The following is a 23,721-nucleotide window of genomic DNA, read 5'->3' as shown; positions in this document are numbered from 1 at the left end:
AACCGAAGATTTTAATTATAAAGGAAGTTTGCTTTGCCACATTAATTAACTATTCTCCTCCAGGATTACCAAAGGACGTCAAAACCATGAACGTAGCAAAAAAATTAAATACACTTTATAAAGTTGCCAGTACTTTATAATAGAAAACGACGTGAATTAAACTGTATTTAGATATGTAATTAAGTAGAGATATTATCATTCCATTAACGTGATATTATATATTGTTTTTCTTTTAAAATAATACAATTAAAAAAATCACGATAGGATAGTACAGACAAGGATCATGTGGCATTTTGCGGTCTTATGTTTATTTTTCTTTTAGTTTAATTTTTGAATTTTAGTTTACTTAAAAAAAAACCTCTCACCAATTTCTACAATTACAGCAATTTACAAATATGATTTCAAACAATATATTGGTACAAGAATTAACATCATCATCACCAAGATGCACGGAGCCTACCCCTAGTTAGGGGTGATTAGGCCATAGTCAACTACGCTGGCCAAGTGCGGGTTGGTTGACTTCACACATATCTTTGAATGTCTTCTCAGATATGTGCAGGTTGCATCACGATGTTTTCCTTCACCGTAAGAACGTGAGATAAATGTACATATGTAAATCGGAAATCGAAAAACATTTTGGTAAATGGCGGGATTCGAAGACAGGACATGCAGATTGCAAACCAAGTGCTTAACTCCTGAGGAGGAATACAATAATTATTTACAAACAATTTTAACTTCTGAATCGCAAGATTAAATTAAGAACATTTTTAGAATAATTTCTTTACCAAAACACGTTCAGAGAAGTCGATTTACATCGAGGTCTGGCTTAACTTTTCTCATAAGGCGGTACGTATTAAAGTCATTACTAAAGTGCTCTGTTAAATTTTTCATTCGGAAGCCGGCTGCCATTCTAATTCACTATAACTTACCACGGACCCCATCATAACTGAAACACCTAAGAGATCCCAAGGGACTGGTGCCTGTTATGCGGCGTTTGAAAAAAAATGTAGATATACCATCGATATAAAAATATTAGAAGTGGCAGTGTATGCGTAAATAGTATCATTATTTTATGTAATAAATTATTTAAACTTAATAAGAAGCAGATTAAAATATTTTTTATCTGTGGTAATATAATCCAAAATGGATTACGGATAAAAAATGAACGACCAATCCTAAAGAAACGCCACAATGTAAAAGAGCCGTTTGACGCAAATGGCATTGAATTTATTACGATTAATTTCTTAGGATAGCTCTACGAAGTATATCTAAAAGTAAAGTCTCTTCAAAAGTATAAAATTCTGCCACTTCTAGTTCTTCGTAATACATCTTTACCTTATGTTTTTTTCGTAAAGCTTCATAATAAAGGTCATGTTTTATGAACTTTGTAAGCTTTTGGCTCCCTGGGGCAACTTGATTGGCAAATACTTTACGTGGAGGGAGTTATTCAAAGGTGGGGAAGAGGCTTTTTTAATCTTTGTACACGAACCTTTTTTTATACTGAAAATTATAACGTTTTATTTAGCGGTAAAGTAGATTGTTTTTGCTCTTTGTGTGCTTTATAAGTATAAATTTGTACCTTTAAAATGTGGAAATCTAAATTTATTGTATTATGTTTTCTCCTTCATTATTCAAGCAATACTGGTTTACTGATAGAATGGAACATAATTACGAATAATTTTGAAATTTGGAAAATTTAATAAATATTACGTTATTTTACGATCTTATGTTTATCTGTACATATAAATCCAGTGAGCTGAGGGCGGCGTCCGCGAAATAATACCAGTCCCACTCACCCTGATTAATGGCCCCCGATGGGCTCAAAACTAGTCGGTGCCGCCACCGGACGAATATCCTTTAGTGTTAAGCCGTTTTTATATAAGTTTATTATAATGTCTCACGAAAGTTTGAATAATTTTATACAAATCCTATCTGGATTTTGTACATCATCATTCATCGTCAGCTTATTATACGTCCCCACCGAGGGGCTCGGAGCCTACCCTAAGGTAACGGTGATTAGGCCATAGTCAACCACGCTGGCCAACGGCGGGTTGATTGACTTCACACATATCTTTGAATTTCTTCTCAGATATGTGCAGCTTGCATCACGATGTTTTCCTTCACCGTAAAAACGTCGAATAAATGTACTTATGTAAATCGGAAATCGAAAAACACTTTGGTACATGGCGGGATTCGAACCCAGGACCTGTAGATTGCAAGTCAAGTGCTTCACCCCTGAGCCACCGACGCTCTTCGATTTTGTATATAACATAAAAGTATTAAATTAAATAATAACAAGTTAACCTCAAGTTATTATATAAACTAAAATGAAAACAAAGCAATAACAAGAAAAACAATTTATTTTTAGTTGCACCCCTAACACAAAGAAACTGCCGGTTCACGTAAAGTGAACAATAAGTTTAAAAGATTTACGCCACCTCAAACCTTTCTAGCCTCTGATATATAGTTATTCTAATTCAGCCGAGTTGGCGACGCACCAAATAGTTTGACAATAAACTCCTGATTTAATACGGTGCAAAGTTTAATATTCGAAGCTAGAAAATTTAGCTGGATTTAGCACGTACAGTCTTAATGGTTCACTTCTCATTGTTTTAATATAATTTAAAACATATTAGACCTCATTTTAGAATGTTCGTATTAAAAAATATTATATCGATTAATAGATAGTCTTATCTTAAGATATGTGTAAAGTCAACCAACCCGCACTTGGCCAGCGTGGTTGACTATGGCCTAATCACCCTTAACTTAGGGTAGGCTCCGAGCCCCTCGGTGGGGACGTATAGTGAGCTGATGATGATGATGATGATCGATGAATATGGATAGCAAACTAAAGTTGCTATAAATAAATTACCGCCTTTATAAAACCTTTTCCTTTTTGCGTCTTTGATTACTAATCGTTGGTTTTTGAGATTAAAATCTCTGTATCATCATCATTTTTTTGATAAAATAGACGTAACAATATGTTTTAAATAAAGGTTTTGGACTCACTACTACTAGCGTAGTCCGATTTAAGTCTCTAAGCGAGTCCACGCCTAAAAATATTTTTTAAATTAAACGACTAAGTATAGAGAATGTACCAACCTTAGAAACCCACGGTAAGTCTGCTGTTTTTAGTTATGTATATTGCCCCCATTACCCCGGTTAAAGTAATATTTATCGCATACAAACATAACAATGACAACATCAACGTATATTTTATACGAAAATGGTTCAACAGAATAAATTTATACAGTGGTAATCGCACACCTCTTCACATAATTTCATGAAACAATACGGCTTCGTGTGAAATATGCGCGACGGCTTGGTCACGTTCCAAGACTATAAAGCACTTAGCAGGCTGAATTGTAACGCGCGTTAGTTGCACCATGTTAAATATCATTACTCCATCGAGTTTCAAATAATCGTAACTTCAATTAAATAGTTACACAAACGAGTATATTAGAAGTAATAAAATAGGTCTGTTCATAAATTAAGAAGAAAAGAAAGCCTTGTATGTGATGAATATTATTGTGGACGGTATTGGTACTGGTAGATAGACATCATCATCATCATCATCAACTCACTATACGTTCCCACTGTGGAGCTCAGAACCCACCCGAAGTTAGGGGGACTAAGGCCTAGCCAACCACGCTGAACCAGTGCGGGTTGATTTCACACATATCTTTGCATTTCTTCACATATTTGTATCCTATCAATAGTGATTTCTAGGGCCTCGGCAGAGCTAAAAGTTAATCGCTAACCAGGACTAACACACAACAACTAACAAATCAATTACTTCGCTGACTTAATCCCCGTCTAATCTCTAATATTGCAAACACACGACTTTCTCCTGCAATCGTAATTTAGGCTTAAATTGAATTATTAAACTCATTAATGTTGAAACTAATTAATACTTTCAATTTCACTGACTCACCTGGCGAGTTTGATTTCTTACGAAAAAACATGCTTGCATGGAACTTGCTTTATAACATATAAATTAGTTCTGTAGCTATTAAACTGATATATAAACACGGCTAAACACTCACGTATATAAGTCCGGTGGCGGCACCGACTAGTTTCGAGTCCATCGGGGGCCCTTCATCGTGAGCGACGGGCCGCGTCCGCGAAATAATACCAGTGCCACTCATCCTGATGTGTTTATATATCAGTTCTGTAGCTATTGTAAACACCTGATACTTTGTTTGACTATCAACTAATATAAGAATTGCCGTCATATTTCTTATAAATAATATCATGCAATAGTATTCCAGTAACATTATTATATTTTGAATATTATGAAAAATAAAATATTGCCATAATAAATATTTAACGTCAGAACATAAAAACACTTCGCAGAACATATGGCCCAGTTTACTCAGTAAAATAAGAATTATAACAAATATTGCCGGCAATTATTTGCAGCAGTTTTCTTTTATGATACTCTATGAAGGTTGAATTTCATTTAATCTTTTTATTTACTCTGTTAATCTGTTAAATAATGTGGCCGTGATTGAAAAAAAAATATATATTATAGAAAACTAGCGGACCCGACAGACGTTGTCCTGTCTACACGTCTTTAATTTTAAAATTCGAATATTATTTAAAATTTGACACTGCGATGGTAGCGCCGTCTATCGGATCCAATGTAAAACATTCCAAAATTAACAACTACTAATAAATTAAAAATTAATTAAAAAAACATTGTCCAGCGGACAAAATTGTGAATCTAAACCATTCCCAGATCCCCTTGAACACACACAAAAAATTTCATCAAAATCGGTCCAGTCGTTTAAGAGAAGTTCAGTGACATACACACTCACAGAATAATTATATATATAAAGATAGGGAAGCTTTTTATGGGTTACTTATTGACCCAATTAGATATTTTCAATAAAATAAAAGCCAGTGGAATCAGATTAAATTCTCTTAATCTCACGTTTAAAGTTAATCTGGTGAAGAATTATATAAAGCTATTTAAAAAAAAATAATGACGATCTAAGTTAGCTTAATAAGAGACGACTAGACTAGTCATTCGTGAACCAAACATCCAAACATCTCCCCGAATATTTGGATGTATGGAGGGATGTTTGCTAAAAAGTATAGAGGTAGAATGTATTCTGGAAGAATACATAGGCTACTAAATAATCAAGCGGACGAAGTCGCGAGCAACTGCTCGTCAATCGACCAAGACAAAACAGTATATTGCCAACTAAAGTTGTATGCAGTATCGAATTTTTCAATGCATTTACTAAGCATTTTCCTCCTTAAGTACATTCTACGTAATCTCCGTCTAACATTAAATAAATCCTAGTGATGTATGTATGTATTTGTTTATTCGCCTACTTAATGCTAAGCGCGCTCCATCTTTGCCCTCGTTATCTTTTGCTTAGAAAGTATTAGTGATGTTTTACGGTCCGAAAATATCTAGGAATAGTGTTCTTATTAAATCTGTTAACTAGAGTACGTAGTATACGAGTATATACCATATGACAACACAACACAATCATCGTCATCATAATCAGCCTAATTTCTTCCACTGCTGGACGTAGTAGACAAATATAGTAATTATTTAAGAAATGTTTTTTGATTTATCAATGTCTATTTTAATACGTACTGATAGTTATGAAGTAGGTTTTTTTTTAAATATCATAAGGTGGTAAACGAGCGAGCGGCCACCTAAAATCGCTGAAATAGCGAAGTGACCGTTGCCCATAGACATACGCAATTGCATATGCGTTGCCTACCTTTGATCGACGGAGGAGAGGATGCCCAGAAAGAAAATAAATTTCCCTTTCCATGCATCCTCTCATCCGGAAAGTCCACTTTCACTTCCCATCCTTTCCTTATAAGAGAAAGTGTGGGAAGGAAAAGAGGATTTGGCCTCCGGGACGCACACTCATCAGACGAAACGCGGAATTGCTTCCACTTCACGCCTGTCTTCTGTGTGGTCGTGGTATTTCACCGGGCGAGCCGGGCCAATTCGTGCGAAGATGTTATAGCGGCCTCTACCACTGTTAAATTATTTATATAACGTTAAATTCGCTGTTTTTATTCACTCTTAACAATTTACTTGTTATATTTTTAAAGGCAATTTCATTACATTAAAGTATAATACGTGATCGAAAATCTAACGTATCGATAAAAGCGAATGATTCCAAAATTGATTTCTGTTAACCGCAGGCCATAGAAACTTGGCGATACTCCAAATGGTATTTGCTGCTACATGATTTTTATGTCACGTACATGATATTATGACTCGTTACCGGCTTCTTCCTATTATTTAATGATACCACGTTCTTAATTTAAGAAGCATATTTGTTATTGAAAAAATTATACTGTAAAATAACTCCAAACTTTTGATTAGCAACGTATGAGTTCTTTAAGTAATTCCTTACTTTTTACGTTTTAAATAGATACATCCGAACATTTTAACTTACTTGTCAAAACATCATTCGTAATGTTGATTATTTGTTAAACAATTAAAATATAATCTTACTAAATAACTAACCACTACAAAACAAATGAATTAATTAATACTATGTTAAATAATAAAAAAAACATTTAAGATTTATCATCATCTCCCTGCCTCTATCCCACTCACATAGGCGAGGCGAACAATGATTTTTAAACAAAGTTATAATAAATATAAGAGTGTCGGTAGCTCAAAGCTTTATCACTTGTCTTGTAATCTACAATCTATATTCGATTCCCGGTACGTACAAATGTGTTTTTATTTTATTTACATATGTAAATTTATCCGACGTTCTTACGATGAAGGAAAACATCGTGATGCAATCTGCACACATCTGCGAAGAAATTTAAAGATACGTGTGAAGTTAACCAACCCGCAATGGCTCTAGTAGCCTAGATAACTTCGGGTAGGATCCCTTCAATGATGACGTTGATGATGATTATTAAATAGTTATATATTTACGTTATATGTTATTGTTAAATTGCCTTTAAATTTGTATCTCAATTACGTACATATCTCATTAGAGTTATGATCAACGAATTTAGTTAGCGAGATACACCCACACAAACAATGTTAACCAACTCAACGCTTGGTCTATTTACAATATATCGACACCTAAATTAATTGAGATTGTTTCCCAATACATATACGAATAAATATTCTAAATATTAAATTCCATAACAAATAACTTGAACAATCTACTTATTTCAAAACAGTTCAGTGTTCAGTTTTAACTGAACAATCCGACTGTACAGTTAAGCTGTACTTTTTCAGTAAAACTGTACAGTTCTTAATAATGCCTACAAACGTATAAACAATCCGACTGTTCAGTTAAAACTGAAATTAAAAGAGAAGTTGTGTAATGCGCTTTTCCCTTAACCATCAATTAGGTTTTAAAAATTATTTGAATTTTAATTATAATTTAATTATTTTATTAATAATTTCAGTGGCAAATTATTATCAATGGATTAATTGAATATGATTAGAAATAGACAAAAGTCTATATTTTAGTTGATTTTTTTTTAAATTAAGAAGCTTAATTTAAAAGCTTCACGACTATGAACTAAACTAAAAACTTAAAGTGTCCTTAAGAGTCGCAGTTCAATTTATTGTTACTAACGACATTTGAAAAGATATTAATTCGTCACTTACTCGTTACATACGAACTCGTAACCAATAGCAGTAGATGTGGTTGGAATAGTTAACACATCATAATCCCAAATCACGTACCACTACAACGGCCAACGGCTATTGAAATCGTTATGGAGTAGTTCGTAATTAATTTCCGTTGATCGAAAATGTTACTGGAATATTAGATAGTCTCTATTCCTTAATGACAATATTTTTGGAATCAACTAACAAGTAATAGTTTTCGTATGTATTACAAAAATTAACTAATTTTACCAATGTATTAAAAAGGCAGCGACTAGGTAAAAATAGCGGCGCCTGGTGAAGCAGGTCACCGATACTTGAAGACCACGACCAGTCTGAAATTACTGCAACGACGGAGAAGAAAAAAACAGACTAAAGAGTATCAGTATGAATTGCTTTTTAACATTCCCTGTTTATGAAAGGCATGGACTAAAGTTATCTTGTTTGGTTTAAGGAAAGAAAATATAAATAGAAAACGTTTAAGTTCTTACCAAGATTTTGTAGGATCGATGAAATATGATGATGTTCCTGTCAACAAAAACAAACGAAATCATTAAATTTCAAACATATTTGAGTTTCCACTTTAAAGATAGTTTCCATCTCTTTCATTATCTCTAAAAAATGTGAGATAAATATAGTTTTAACAATGGAAACACGAGATAATTAACAATATATACAAATGTTAACCAAGGTAAGGTACATTTTCAATTACAAATATAAGTTATACTAGAATAAATCATACGCTAGCTGTCTCCCGCGACTCCGTCCGGGCGGATTAAAAAAGAAACTTAATAAGTAGCCTAGATGTACTTACAGGTTATGTTCTACATCTATGTCAAATTTCAGCGAGATCCATGCAGCCGTTCCGAAGATATAATCAAAGAAACATCCATCTATCCATTCCAACATTCGCATTTATAATATATATTAGTAACTAAGATATTTAAATACATAATATACATAAGGAGACTTAATATTATATGAGTAATAATTCCTTTTCACGTTACAGGAACTTATTGATATCAAAATATAGTAATATTATCGCCATGTCGAAATCGCCAGAAGGAAAATATTAACAATTTGGACAAAGAAATATTACCAGCTGTCACTGACACTACGTGAGTGAATTTTAACATTAATCGAACCCATTGAAATATAAATCAAATAACATAACTCGTACGTATTTAAGTAAATCGATATAAAGCCTATTTAGTTATTATTATTTATATTAGAGACGTATTTTTGCTGTTAACAAAATATTTTTGTTAAAGTATTTCATAATTCGTTTCGTTTTATATTTCGTATTTACATTTTTTTTATAACAGAAGGGGGCAAACGAGCAGCGGGAACACCGAGGTGTTCAACGGCGCCCATGGACATCAGCAATACCAGAGGAACCACAGATGCGTTGCCGACCTTGGCCTTGGCCTTTATTATGTGTATCTACAATAAGTTAACAAAGTCAAATATCAGTCTGATAAAAATAATTTTCAAGGAGAATTTTGGCCATAGAAACCCACGCTTATTCAGAATATTAATAAAAAAATATTAACATTAATAGCAATGAAAATGTAAAGGTTAATATAATATTATTGTAGTTAATATTACAATATCTATTATTGGGATCATATCAGCGTCATTTGCTTGAAGTACCGATATTTCAATTTGCATACAACATCAAATTTCCAATATCGGCGCGCAACTAGCTTTGTCTTTCATACTACGTGTGAAAGAGTCAGACTCTAGTTTGCTTCAATGTAAACTAGATTAGTAGGAACCGTATATCGCAGCGTTCGGAAGTGACGGCGAGCAAATTACAGGCTTTTGAATTATATTGATGCGAAATTTATTCACAGTTGATGTTACTCAATATTTACAATGTTTTACGAATGTACTGCGATTTGGTATACATGCTTTCGGATTTTTTCTGAATGATGTCTATAATAAAATCTATCATTGTTATTAGTACCCATTTCCACTTAGTCGAGGGACGCTGGCAGCGCTCGGCTGTCATTTTGTAGCATTCACACCAGTGGAAATAAGATAGGTTACTTTAACAAGTAGCACTCGTGCGGCTAATGGCTTAGTGGAAGTATGTTCCAACAGTTAAAGATAATTATGAACTTCTTATATAAATGCTATATTTTGAGTTACTTGCAGAGTCATAATTCCAAATTTTTTTGTTATTTTTCGTTCTATGAATATGAAATGTACGCTAGAAAATCTCGCTATTTACAGTTTTTTTGAAATTCATTTAGAAATAAACATTTATTTGAAAAGAAAACTGTGTCATCCGTAACACTTGTGTGTTTTCAATTTAATAAAACAAAAAAAAAAACTTTGAATTCACATTTGACATTTTATCCGGGTGCAATTATTTTGAATGGGTTGTTGGGACGAGAACATCCTTTTTCCTAACAGACGGTCTGTCTACGGTGTACCCGTAAATAAGCCGTGAGATCCCCACAACAAGATGAAAGGAGTCTCATTTGCAGTGAGTGTTTCACTCGCGTCGTCTAGAGCTCCCATTTTTCAGGCCGTGATGAGTTTGTTCAAGCAGAGATTCGGACCGAGGTACACCGGGCGTATAATTGTTTTCGAGCTTCTTTTGTTTGTTTTGACACAATTTTTATTCGAATAAAACATGTATAAACGAACGGGCCTACTTTAAAATTAAAACCAGTAACGAAGCACCAATAGCCTAATGGTTAAGGGTACGAATACCCGATTAAGTAGTTATGTGGCGGAATCGCCGGACTATTGTCATGTTGTGTATCTCTGATGTCTGGAGATTTCCTAAACTCCCGCTTTTAATATTTTTTGTGAAATGCAACACGTGGCTACTATACCACGTGCCTTATACAAATAATGGTGTTGAATATCTGCGACAATCAAGGCTCACGTGCCTCGGAAGCGGTTATTTTACGTCGTAACGCCACGGCCGCAACCGTTTCAGTAATTACTTCATTCCCTTCATTCTTTGACTTGTGGCTTGTAATTTCCACGAATTCTTTAGAAAGACAAAAATTTCATCTTTATAATTATAAAATACTAGCTGTCGCCCCCGACACCGTCCACACTGAATTAAAAAAATAGTAATTATGTGTTCTTCCAGACTATGTTCTACGAATATGCCAAATTTCATCAGGATTCGTTGAGCCGTTCCGGAGATACGTTCTAACAAACATCTATCCATATAATATTAGTAAGATTTGCTTAAAACAGACTACAACATTGATATACATAATTATTCTAATGCGAGACTTAGGAAATAGACGCTATGATTATTTTTCTAATTTTTAAAGCAATAGCAAAAAAATTGAAATAAAAAAAATATACGTAAACTAGACCATAACTGTCTTCACAAAGGAAAATTATTTTCTCAAAATAAAATAATAAACATACAAAATTACATCATGAAAAATACAAGCATCAAAATAAATATAATAAAATACTCACCATCATGAACTCAAGAGATTACTGAGATTTACATTGGTGAGAGCAAACCTCTTTGTTTATTTAGAATCGGTCCATACTCCCTACTCCAGTCCGCTTTCACCTTGTCAGATGCAGTTAAGCGACTTGATACATGTCTGCTTTTACCTACTTACAGAACCTACTTACACATTTCCTTTGTATAAATATTTATTATTACCATCTTCTTTCTAAATCATATACATTATTTTAAGTAAGAATATTATAATGGCACTTTATTGAGCGTCGGTGGCTCAGCAGTGCAGGCCCTGGGTTCGAATCCCGCCATGTACCAATGTATTTTTTCGATTTAAATATGTACATTTATCCTACGTTCTTACGGTGAAGGAAAACATCGTAATGCAACCTGCACATATCTGAGATGAAATTCAAAGATATGTGTGAAGTCAACCAACCCGCACTTGGCCAGCGTGGTTGACTATGGCCTAATCACCCTTAACTTAGGGTAGGCTCAGAGCCCCTCGGTGGGGACGTTTAGTGAGCTGCTGCTGATGATGATGATGATGATTTTATTGTGTAAATAAAGTATATAAGGGTTTTATCTTCACTCTCATATTAGGCACAAAAAATCTAAGGTAACTTAAAATTCATATCACATGTTTCAAGGTTTAGGGTTAACGCCGACTCGTCGACTCTCCGCCCACCTTGCATAGTTCTTGCGATTGCCGCGGCATCTACTAGTCGATGCCTCGATAATGCCGATAGATCGAGATTTGAAGCGAGGCGTTGCTGGGAGAACGAGGAGTGATGGACAAATGGAGCAAAGTGCGTTAACCTTTAATCTACCTCTTAGACTTTAGAGGTTTTCCCAAAGACTTAAGCTTCCGTTTATTATCATTTTATTAACAAAATTAAAACTTTACGAATGTTCTTTGTTTGCTTTGTATTATTCAAAACAATACTAATACTCTAAGATTTGTCTATTGTTTAAAATATTATGAATATTTCGTTTATTCTAAGCCACGACACGACATTGTAATAAATTTCGAACAAAAGATAAACTTGAAAACTTTATTTTGAGCTTTGTGTTTATAAAAATAAATAAATCTTAGTTAATTTTTACTGTTATTTCTTGAAATCTTTCGTACTCTTACTAATATTATAAATTCGAATGTTTAGTTTGGATGTTTGTTTGAATGTATCTCCAGAACGGCTGCATGGATCTCGCTTAAATTGAGTATAGATGTAGAACATAGCCTAATCAAGGTTTTTTAATTTCGCGCGGATGAAGTTCCGGTCGACAGCTAATCTTTATATATATAATTCTTCTGTGAGTGTGTATGTCACTGAACTTCTCTCAAACCACTGGACCGATTTTGATGAAATTTTTCGTGTGTGAACAAGGGGATCTGGGAATGGTTTAGATTCACAATTTTCATCAAAAATTAACTTCATATTAATTTATTCAAATTAAAGACGTGTAGACAGGACAACGTCTGTCTGGTGCGCTAGTATAATATAATATACATGCCTGAAATTTCCTTTCAAATAATGGCTGGTAGATAAAACTTTATATCAGTTATCCAATTAAACTAAGGGCTTGTTCTTTAAGTATCAAAGCTCTGTATTCAAACTAAATACCCTTTGTTACAGTCGATACACTACTAGGCTATTGGCATTTAATTTGAATGTATAAAGTAACGTTTAACGAATCCAAGCCACATTGTTTAAACGTCGAAGTAACAAAGGCAGTGTATCGAGCAGTTAACAGCTCTGTTAATTTCCTTTATCGAATTCAACGGTACGTCGTTTGTTGACATTTAGAAGTCACTAATCCTATTACAAGTTTAAAGCAATCAAAAGGAACTTTTTTTTATTTTAAGTAATCATATCGCAGATTGCTTAGCGTTGAATTGTCAATCGTTTTCTAATCTATATATATACAGTGCACTAGCTGTTGCCCGCGACTCCATTTGTGCCGATTAAAAAAAAAACTTAATTAGGTAACCTATCTGTTATTTCAGAGTATGTTTTACATCCGTAAAGCCGTTCTGGAAATATCCATCCGTACATCCAAACATTCGTATTTATAATATTAGTAAGATAAGTAACATTGTATGTTCTAACTGCTCTTGCTCACAAAAATCCGCATGTTTTTTTAGATACTATAGGAAAGTATTAATTAAATAAGAAAGTGTGAAATTCAATTGATAAATGCATGTAATACTACAAGCATGGAATAAGTATATCAAACTCTACTTGTCTGTTTGCTAATTGCTATCAAAATTCCACTAACTCTCTGATAACAAGCAAATTGAGCAAAGTCAGATCTGTCCGGAAAGTTCGACAGACGATTTGGAATAGAATTTAAATGACACATTTTTTAATATTTCAATATATGATAATATTTAGAATGGTGTTATTAATTATTTGAATTATTTTGTTTATTTATAAAAAAAAGTCGATACAATAGTTTATTTGAAAATTTTCATAGACAAACTTCTTAAAATTTTCATCAAACATTATTTATAAATGTATACTAGCTGTCACCCGTGACTCCGTCCGCGTGGATTTATAAAAAAACTTAATAAATAGATAAGTTAAATAAAAAGCAGCTCTTCAAGGCATAAATTCGAAAAAAAACATAATTAATAGTATCCTATGTCCGTCTCCTGACTTTAAGCTACCTCCTCACCAATTTTCAGCCATATCGGTGAAGCTGTCCTTGAGTTAAAATAGTGTAAGTAACACGACTTTCTTTTATATATATATATAGCACTAATTAGAGATCCCGGCTTAACTCTCGTATACATTGTAGGTACCAACTAGTTTCAGACTAGTCAGTCCTTCAGGATAAGTGGATTAACGGGCTACGTTCACAGTCGCGTCAAGCCGGGCACTGTCCACGAAATACACGTGATTTAAGCCATGACAAAATAATTTATATCATTAACAAATGTTGTTTTTTAATTATCCAGAAAATTATCAGGTCAATACTCAATCCCATAACTAATTAATCTAATCTAAACAATAATAATAGAGTACAAGGTTCATTGTTAGAGTGACGTAATGTTCTTATTCTAGTACATCTAGACGCTTAATTACACGTCGTGGAGCAAGACAATGACTACGCTCGACTCCGCCCGCTGCAGTCCGTAACAAAAGTCATTTGTCAGAGATGCCGCCTATGGTGACGCTGTCATAATGTCGACAGTAAATTTCAAGCGAATAGTGCATTTGAATTATCTAGAACAAACTAGAATACATACCCTAGATTACGTACATTATTAGATCTCAATTAGACTTTGATGATTTTAACCTAAAACAGATTAAATTTTACTTTATGTTGTATCAAGTTTATTTTTGGTAATAAAAGATTACTTGACATCATCAGCTCACTATGCGTCCCCACGGAGGGGCTCGGAGCCTACCCTAAGTTAAGGTTGATTAGGCCATAGTCAACCACGCTGGCCAAGTGCGTGTTGGTTGACTTCACACGTATCTTTGAATTTCTTCTCAGATATGTGCAGTTTGCATCACGATCTTTTCCTTCACCGTAAGAACGTCGGATAAATGTACATATGTAAATCGGAAAATAGAAAAACACATTGGTACATGGCGGGATTCGAACCCAGGACCTGCAGATTGCAAGTCAAGTGCTTGACCACTGAGCCACCGACGCTCCTTAAAACGAAAAGATTACTTATTTGTTAATAATTATAGCTTGTCATTCAGAGATAATTAAGCATTCTAATGGTGAAAGAATTTTTAAAATCGGTCCAGTAGTTTTTGAGTTTACGTGTTACAAATATATTTATATAAATACTTTTTTATTTTCAAAAATGAATGTTTACGTAAAATTAGATTTATGATCATTAACGGTAATGGGTTAATAGTTGTACCGAAAATTCGTTAAAATATGATAATAATAAAAATATTTTTTTTTGTTATATTCCATTTCTTTAATGAATAAACGAGTAATGAAATCTATAAAAATACTAAAAAATTCGAATATTTATATTTATTTTGTAAACAAAAATCTGAAACATCACAGGTTTTTAAATTAACTCAGCGTTAAAGCAAATAAAAATAACAATTTTTTAAGTTTAGTATTTATGGATATTTTTATTTTATTATTAAATTTAGTGAGAAATTTGAAATTTTGAAATTAATAAAATAGAACTTGTTAATAGAATTTTTTATTGAAACGTATTTCAAATTTATCATCTATAAAAACTAGTTAAGTTCCCTATAATAAAATTAACAAGGATAAAATTTCCTTTAAACAAAAAAAAATATTATTCAGGATTATGTATTATTTCTAGTTTAAGATTTTAATTATTAAATTGTAGAAATAGACATCAAAACAGTAAGATAATTAAGCGTCAATAGTCTAATGGTTAAGAGTACGGATTTCCGATCACGAGGTCGGGGTTTCGAATCCTGCCATTCGACTATTGTCGTAAACCATATCCTAGCAAAAGCCTAGGGCTTAGTTGGAATAATAAAAGAAATATTAGTAAATTTACCAAAAAAATCTGCTAATATTTTTAACTAAAAAAATATTTAAACATATGCGTCGTCCTATCTTTTAAAAGTCAATCGAAACAATCTTACTAATATTAATGCGCATGTTTAGATGGATGAATGCATGGATGTGTGTTTGAAGGTATCTCCGAAACGGCTGAACCGATCTCGGTGAAATTTAGCATACTTGTAGAACAGAATCTGAAAGAACATATAGCCTACTTATTAAGTTATTTAATTCCACGCAGACGATGTTACGGACGACAGCTAGTTTCCATTCTCAGGTTTTCACAGAAAATCAGCGGTGAGTGATCCAGTGAGGAGGACCCAGCATACAAAGATTTGTATGCTTATTGAGGACCCTATTCGTTCAGCATCGTAATTTTTTTCTTATGTAACTGTGAATTACTTTATGATTTTTAATTGTGTTGTAATTGCGCAAAGGATTAAATACTGTTTCTTTTATATTTATTATAAAAAAGAAACAAAATTGACGCATTAACTCAATACGAGTGGTTTAAAAAAATATTGATCAACAAAATAAAACTCCAATTAACGGGTCGCAAATAAAACGGTTGCGCGCTCTCATCAACATATTCACAGTTGAAATTCTAGAGTTGAAACAACGTACGTGTTACGCAACCAATCATTCCAACAGATGCAAATGACACAATGCTTAGTAAATGTTGCAGGTGATAAATGATAACGATTATATAACTAACGATTAATTCAAACTGAAAATAACATGACGCAACTAAAATTAGAAAGTAAAATTCACATGACGCGCCGAAAACAAACTTTGTAAAGTTTGTTATATAGAAATGTGAAACAATTATGGAATTGTTCAAATTTGTATTTAGTGCATATTATCTTCCGTCAGTTTTAAAACTTTTATATTTGCTAGTACTTGGTATATTTTATCATCACGTACAGAACAGCATATTTAACTCCAAATTATACATACAAACTACATATATTAACTATAATTAAATTGTATTTTGTATAAATACAATGAAAAAATATTCAGAAATCTTCTTTTCAAAGTTAAAACAACAATTATTTAGGTACAGTTCCGTATCAAATACTAAATGGAAAATAGTAAAAGGGAAACGTAAAGTTGCTATTTCAATCGACGCCGTCAGCAGTGCATCGGCAAACTAGCCTGCTGTTGACGCTTTTTAATTTGACTGCAACTTTTCTCTGGCTCCAATTGCACTAGTTTCAGCTTCAAACGATACAGAACATACTTATTATTTTATATTTCTCGTTATAGAAAGAACTTATTGACAAATGAGGATTATTTGCTTTAGTTTTTTTTTTGTTTTTTTATATCATAAGGTGGCAAACAAGCGAGCGACCACCTGAAATCGCTGATATAGCGAAGTGACCGTTGCCCATAGACATACGCAGTTGCATATGCGTTGCCTACCTTTCATCGACGGAGGAGAGGATGCACAGAATGAAAATATATTCCCTTTCCATGCATCCTCTCATCCGGAAAGTCCACTTCCACTTCCAATCCTTTCCTTATGAGAAAAAGGTGGGAAGGGAAAGAGGACTAAATTAGGCCTCCGGGACGCACACTCATCAGACGAAACGCGGAATTGCTTATTATAAACAATGATCAGTGAATGGACTAAACAGTTGGATTAAAAGCCCGATACAAAAGGCAGTTATTTTAAAAATCGAGCGCAAAGTTGGGAAGTTCCTGTCTCTGCAGAGTCTTGGGATTCCGTAACCGTTGGTACACTATTTTTTTATTATTTTCTTATGATTGATAGTATGCAACATTGATATTTTAATTAAAATCTTAGCTTGTGCTATGATGGTTCACGAGAATAGACTTACGGCAATATTCGATTCCAAGATCACAAGATCTGTAATCAAGCACTTAACCATTAAGATAGTGGCGTTAGTTAAGTCGATCATTTAATTATTTACACAACTCAAATCTCCTTCGAAATAATGTTGACTTATCGTTATAAAAAGAGCTGTCGCAAGCGACGCCGTTCTCGTGGATAAAAAAAAAACTTATAAGTAGCCTATGTGCTCTTAAAGACTATGTTCAAATTCCAAATTTCATCGAGATCCGTTCAGCCGTTCTGGAGACACCTTTAAACAAACATCTACCCAACCGTCTGAACATTCGCATTTATAATATTAGTAATATAAGATTCCAATGAAATCCTGATATAAATACAGGATGAATATTATAAATTTCAATGGAAATATTCTCAATTATGATCGAAGCGGCAATGCATCGGAGAACAGACGATATCTGCTGCCGACGTTTTTAATTTCACTGCCTGTTTTTTTATGATCTACTATTATTTCTATGAATAATCTCTTGTCTTTGTGAGTTTTCAGTTCCGAAACATTTGTATGATAACAGACATGAATACGTAATACATAGTAGAGAAAAATATAATTAGGAAAAGATTAGAATTTTAATTTTCATGTAAAAAAGTTACATTAAAATAAACATTATACATTGTTATAATTATATTATAATATAAATAAAAAAAATATACAATCACCCTTGTTATATAAAAGTATTGGCACATTTCAAATTTTAATTTTTCACAAATATGTTTTTAAATAATTGACAATTAATCTATTTGTTACAAAATAAGTTGTAAAATATATCTTAAAAATATTGCGACATAAAACTCTTATTTATCTTAACAATACAATATTAATAAATTGTCACCGAAATAAGAATACAAATTGAACACGACAATATATTTAATTAAAAATTCATTGTATTTTTTATATGTACCACGTATTTGTACAATGTAGCGAATGAAGAGAACATACGCGGAATGTAATTAATCATCGAAACGTTTCAGATGCGAATGACAGATCGCTTAGTCAATGAAACAGGTAAAAATTGTTAAACAAACAAACATTATTTGACACGTTAAAATATTTTAAAAGCAAATTAAACTCATCGATAGTTAATAGCTACTGCTATACTGATGCTATGACTAATGGTACAATGAGTACTTTCACTACCTAATTTTCTTACCGTGGATTTCAGAGACCAAAATTACTTGTTTAATACATATAATAACTAAATAACTACAGATAGAGCGTCGGTGGCTTAGGGGTCAAGTACTTGACTTGTTATCTGCAGGTCCTGAGTTCGAATTCCGCCATGTACCAATATGTTTTTCAATTTCCGATTTACCTATGTACATTTATCCGACGTTCTTACGGTGAAGGAAAACATCGTGATGCAACCTGCACATATCTGAGAAGAAATTCAAAGATATGTGTGAAGTCAAACCAACCCGCACTTGGCCAGCGTGGTTGACTATGGCCTAATCACCCTTAACTTAGGGTAGGCTCCAAGCCCCTCGGTGGGGACTTATAGTAAGCTTATGATGAACTACAGATATAACGTTATGTTTTATACACAGATTTTAGTCTCAGAAATCCACGGTTAGTAAGCATGAACGTAGCCAACTATACCCAATTGAGTACTGGTTGTTATAATAAAACAATAATAAAAGTACAAATACAGAGTGTGAATCGCTATATTTATCTACCAATAACTCTTTATCTAGCATGAATTCGGCAAATAACGTGGCCGTGAGCTTGTAAAAACAGACACATATTCAGCCAACATAATAACGCCAACATAAATAACAAACGAATGACGGCGAGTGCGAAAATGTATTTCTTTTGTCCTAACAAAGAAGAGTAGATAAGAAATTTTCCTTAAAAGTAGATAGGAATCATATTAACATTGTGGTTTTGTCGTTTATTCTATTTGGCGACGTATTGTCACAGACTGAGCGACGACGCCACGAATAAGTAATGGTAGACTCGTCATTCTTTTGCGTGAATCGTTCAAATTTTGTTGAGCGAAAGAAATGTTTAATAAAATAATATATTGTCACGACATACTTCTGTCCTTTAAAACACAATAGACGATGTCATTATCCACAAAATATATTGTTTGGTAGGATTTAAGTTATGTTTTATTTTGTATTTATTGTTTCTTTGTGTGATTTTCAGTTTGTTAATTTTTTATATTACCTGAATACATTTAATAGCAAATCTCAGTTTAAAGAACTAACTTTTTTGTTAACCGTATATTATAATGAAGTAAAAAATCCAGTTTATTGAAATGTACAATTTAGTATTTCAGCTATCGAGGTAAAATTACTCCATGACACTTTATTTACTTGAGGACAATCAAATTTCTTATACGTAAGTACTTAATTCAGTTTTACTAGTAGATTAATTTTAATATCATTCGTCTGAACATGTTTTTGATGCAAAAAGTATTTTAAAGTCTGGTTTATGTATTTTTATATAAAGAACGAAATTTAAATCAGTTTTGTTTATGTAAATGAAAATAAAAAGTTAGTATTGCTCTATATAGCAAAACTAGGGATTACATTCATTTTTATAGCACAAGTTATAATGCGCGTATTCGAAGCTTGCATTCTAAACGCAACGCAAAATAAACTTTATTCGCATAACTTAGAATTGAATTTTCAATGTAACAACGAACGTTGAATACTCTGAGCATAAAATTCATATGGGACTAAAAAGGAATGAACGTAACCCGTAGCAGAGAGCTTAAATATTATTTAATATGAGTTTCGTTATTACATACATAAGCTGAACTGTAGACTTGTCTATAATGTGTTTACACCTTTAAGGCGTTAAACTCGGAAGTTTTCCTTGATAAATCAAATACAGCTATGTGCTACTAGTGTTTTATAATAGTAAATGGTGGTACACAAATAGGAGAGCGACCGCTAGGTTTCGCTATAATAGCGAGAGATGTCGTAGTCAGAGCGAAATAGAAGAGACGGATTTGGAAAGATAATCCCACTATCTTGTGGGACCCACTAAGCTAGGCAGAGAGAGAGAAACTACGAATTGAAAACTGCTCATTATCAATTTCAAGTAATAACTTAAAAGGTAGCTGATATGTTGCCTACCTTTAATGGACAAAGGGTGAAGACATACAAAAATAGCACCTTCCTGTTAGTTATGTGCACCATCCAAAATCCACATCCCATCCTACCCTTAGTGACGATTTAGACTTCAGTACGAGAGAATACTTTCATTTCCTGCAACATATTTTCAAGTTTGCTGCGCCAATAGATAGATCAAGACAATCAAGTATTATACAAAATATTAATAGAATACTTTGCTATCTTTTCGCTAAATATCAGCTTATTTTTAAACGATAATTTAACAAAGCAAAAGTATTATTTAGATTTAAGTTATTTGTTAAAGTTATGAAACTTTGACAATACAAGTAAAGGCTCGGCGGAGCGTAGACAATAACAGCATTATACCGTCCGTAACAAAGGCCATTTGCAGAATACGCCACCTACAGTGACAACGTAATTATGGTAACCATAAATAATGTTCTTGAAACTAACGCAAAATATGTTATATGATAAATTATTGTAGTATAGTATTAATATTATTTACTGTTATGTATTTATTTATTTGTCAGCAACATTCGTGAGACAGTTTACAGTTGGTTCCTAAAACCAAAATCTGACTAAAAAATAGTCAACCCTATCATCTTTGACAAAACAGAAATAAAAATATATTTTGAACAACAAAAAAAGGTTAATACACTAATTAAAATTAAAATCTGAGTTTATTTGAGTTCAAATTTTTCAATAGATTTTTTTGTATACAACCTTCACAGACAATAAACAAGAACAATGGATTGTCGATTTCTGATTGACGACCGACAGGGTTTTGTGCCGGTGACATCAATCAACAAGCGATGTATAAAGAAAAATACATTGCTTAATCGATACTAAAAATCTAAAATATTTTACTAATATTATTAAGTTTAGATATAGAACAAGTCTTGAAGCACAGTTAGGGTGCTAATTTAGTTTTTTTATTACCATGTGAGGCGACAGATACTTAATAAGTTGCGAAAGGCATTCGCTGTCGTTTTAAATTATTGACAATTATTGTAAACGTTAACTCTTATACTTTGATGACCAAGAATTGCGCATAAAAAATATTACTATTAACTATGTTATAAAAATAAAATCATAAAAGACAATACTTTTTTAAACAGTACAAAAGTAAGCAACATGGATGAACATCGTATTAGTTACCCTAGTTCATATGTCTTTACATTCCGTATAACGATGGTAAATGCTGTAACCCACATTTTATACAAAAGTGGTCTTTCAAAAGGGCAACATTAAAGCTTTTAAATATGAAGTAGACTCACTGCGCGCTGTTGACTGCATCAGTCAAGAAATACGTTTTATCCTAATTGCGTGCACTTCCTTGAACGGTAAAGGTTGTCCATGAAAGTATAAGGAATGTAGTTAGTAATTGTTCTGTTTTCTACGCACATATATTTTTTTAAAGAGAAGGGGGCAAACGAGCGGCTGGAGCAAAGAGGTGATCAACGACACCCATGGACATCTGCAACACCAAAGGAACTGCAGATGCGTTGCCGGCCTTTAAGGAAATGGTATGCCCGCTTTTTGAAGATCCTTAAGATCTCTATTACAAATGTAATTAGCAATAGAAATTATTTATAAGATTATGATAAGCATCAAACAAATGAAAGTTAGAATAACGTAACATTAATAACGTAGGCGAAGAGACAGCTAAAAGTTGGGTTTACGAATAAAATTAGCTTAAAGTTTGGAACGTGTTACGCCACGAGACTGGAGATTGGCTGTCGTTTTGTTAACACGATGTCATTTGCGTAGACGATCCCACCTACAGCACCGAGTCAGACATCAAGCTTAACGCAGCTAAGTAGATGTAAATGTGGCAACTTTGTCGTTGTAAGATAATCGACAGTGGCATTATTTAAGAAACATCGTTAAGTCTCCATAACAATAATGTTTTCTTTACTTTATTTATACAAAAACTAGATTGTCAGTTCACACATGTCTGCAACGAAGGATACAAACCTATGCCATTTTGGGAGTGATTTGTCTATCGTTAACCAGGACCGCAAGATACAATCAACATTGCGATTCTCGCGACATATCCTGCCATGCACAACCGCTTATAGAACGATGTGCCTCGGCGATATTTCCAAACCAATACGACATAGGCGAAGCGAGCCTAACTCTATCTGAAAAGCCAACAACGCATGTGTTGTGAATAGTTGCGTCGTTGATCGCCTCGGTGTTCCTGACGCTCGTTATTCTTTTAAAAAAACTAAAATTTGCACAATATGATTGTTTATAACCAAATATTTTTATTTCATCGCAGTATATATGTGTTGTGCATCACGATGATTAATTGCTCAATTATTTTTATTAAAGGCAAATGTGTTTTTCTTAACATCCTTCACGTCATTAAACGGTATACTCGTAAGTATCCTGTTACATGTGCGATAAGTTTTACGAGCGACGCGAATCGCGAATTCGCACCGAACATATAATAAACAACAAATATGCTATTATATTACCCGTAAATAAAGTAATGCGCAGATAAACCACATGCGGTTAAATTGCCTAACAGTATCCATTAACTATATCATGCTGGGTTTAAATATTTAGGATAAATTTAGTTATTTGCCAAGAATTTAATTTCCTATTTTTTATACAAAATTGTTATCACAAAAATCTTTTGTATTTAAGTCTCGCTAAGGTACCGTGTTCACGAAAATTTCCAATAATATCTTTATATTTTATACATCTTTACTTAATAATAAATTATTTTCAAAGTTAATAAATGTATGATCTGGAAAGAAATAATTTGCTTACTTGGGAGTCAAACTTAGAAACGGCAATATTAATATATTTCAGACTAATGAAAAATTTGAAGCGTATTTTTCTTCTGAAAAAGTATTGTTTTTTTTAATAATTACAATAACATCGTTGTATCAATTTCGTACGTATAGAGAGTATTATAATTAGTATATAAAATATGTAACATAATTATTAAAGTCATAATCATCAGCTCGTTATACATCTCCATTGAGGGGATCGGAGCAAACCTAAGTTAGGGAACACTAGGCCATTGTTAACCATTCTGGCCCAGTGTGGCTTTGTTGACTTCACACATATCTTTGAATTTCTTCGCAAATATGAACAGATTGCACCACTATGTTCTCCTTCACCTTAAGGACATAGGATAAATGCACATGTTCGAATAGAAAA

This window comes from Papilio xuthus, unplaced genomic scaffold, assembly GCF_000836235.2.
Source record: "Papilio xuthus unplaced genomic scaffold, Pxut_1.1 DF826938.1, whole genome shotgun sequence".
NCBI classification, from domain to species: domain Eukaryota; kingdom Metazoa; phylum Arthropoda; class Insecta; order Lepidoptera; family Papilionidae; genus Papilio; species Papilio xuthus.
The sequence above is the reverse complement of the archived record's forward strand: the minus strand, read 5'-3'. Positions refer to the sequence as shown.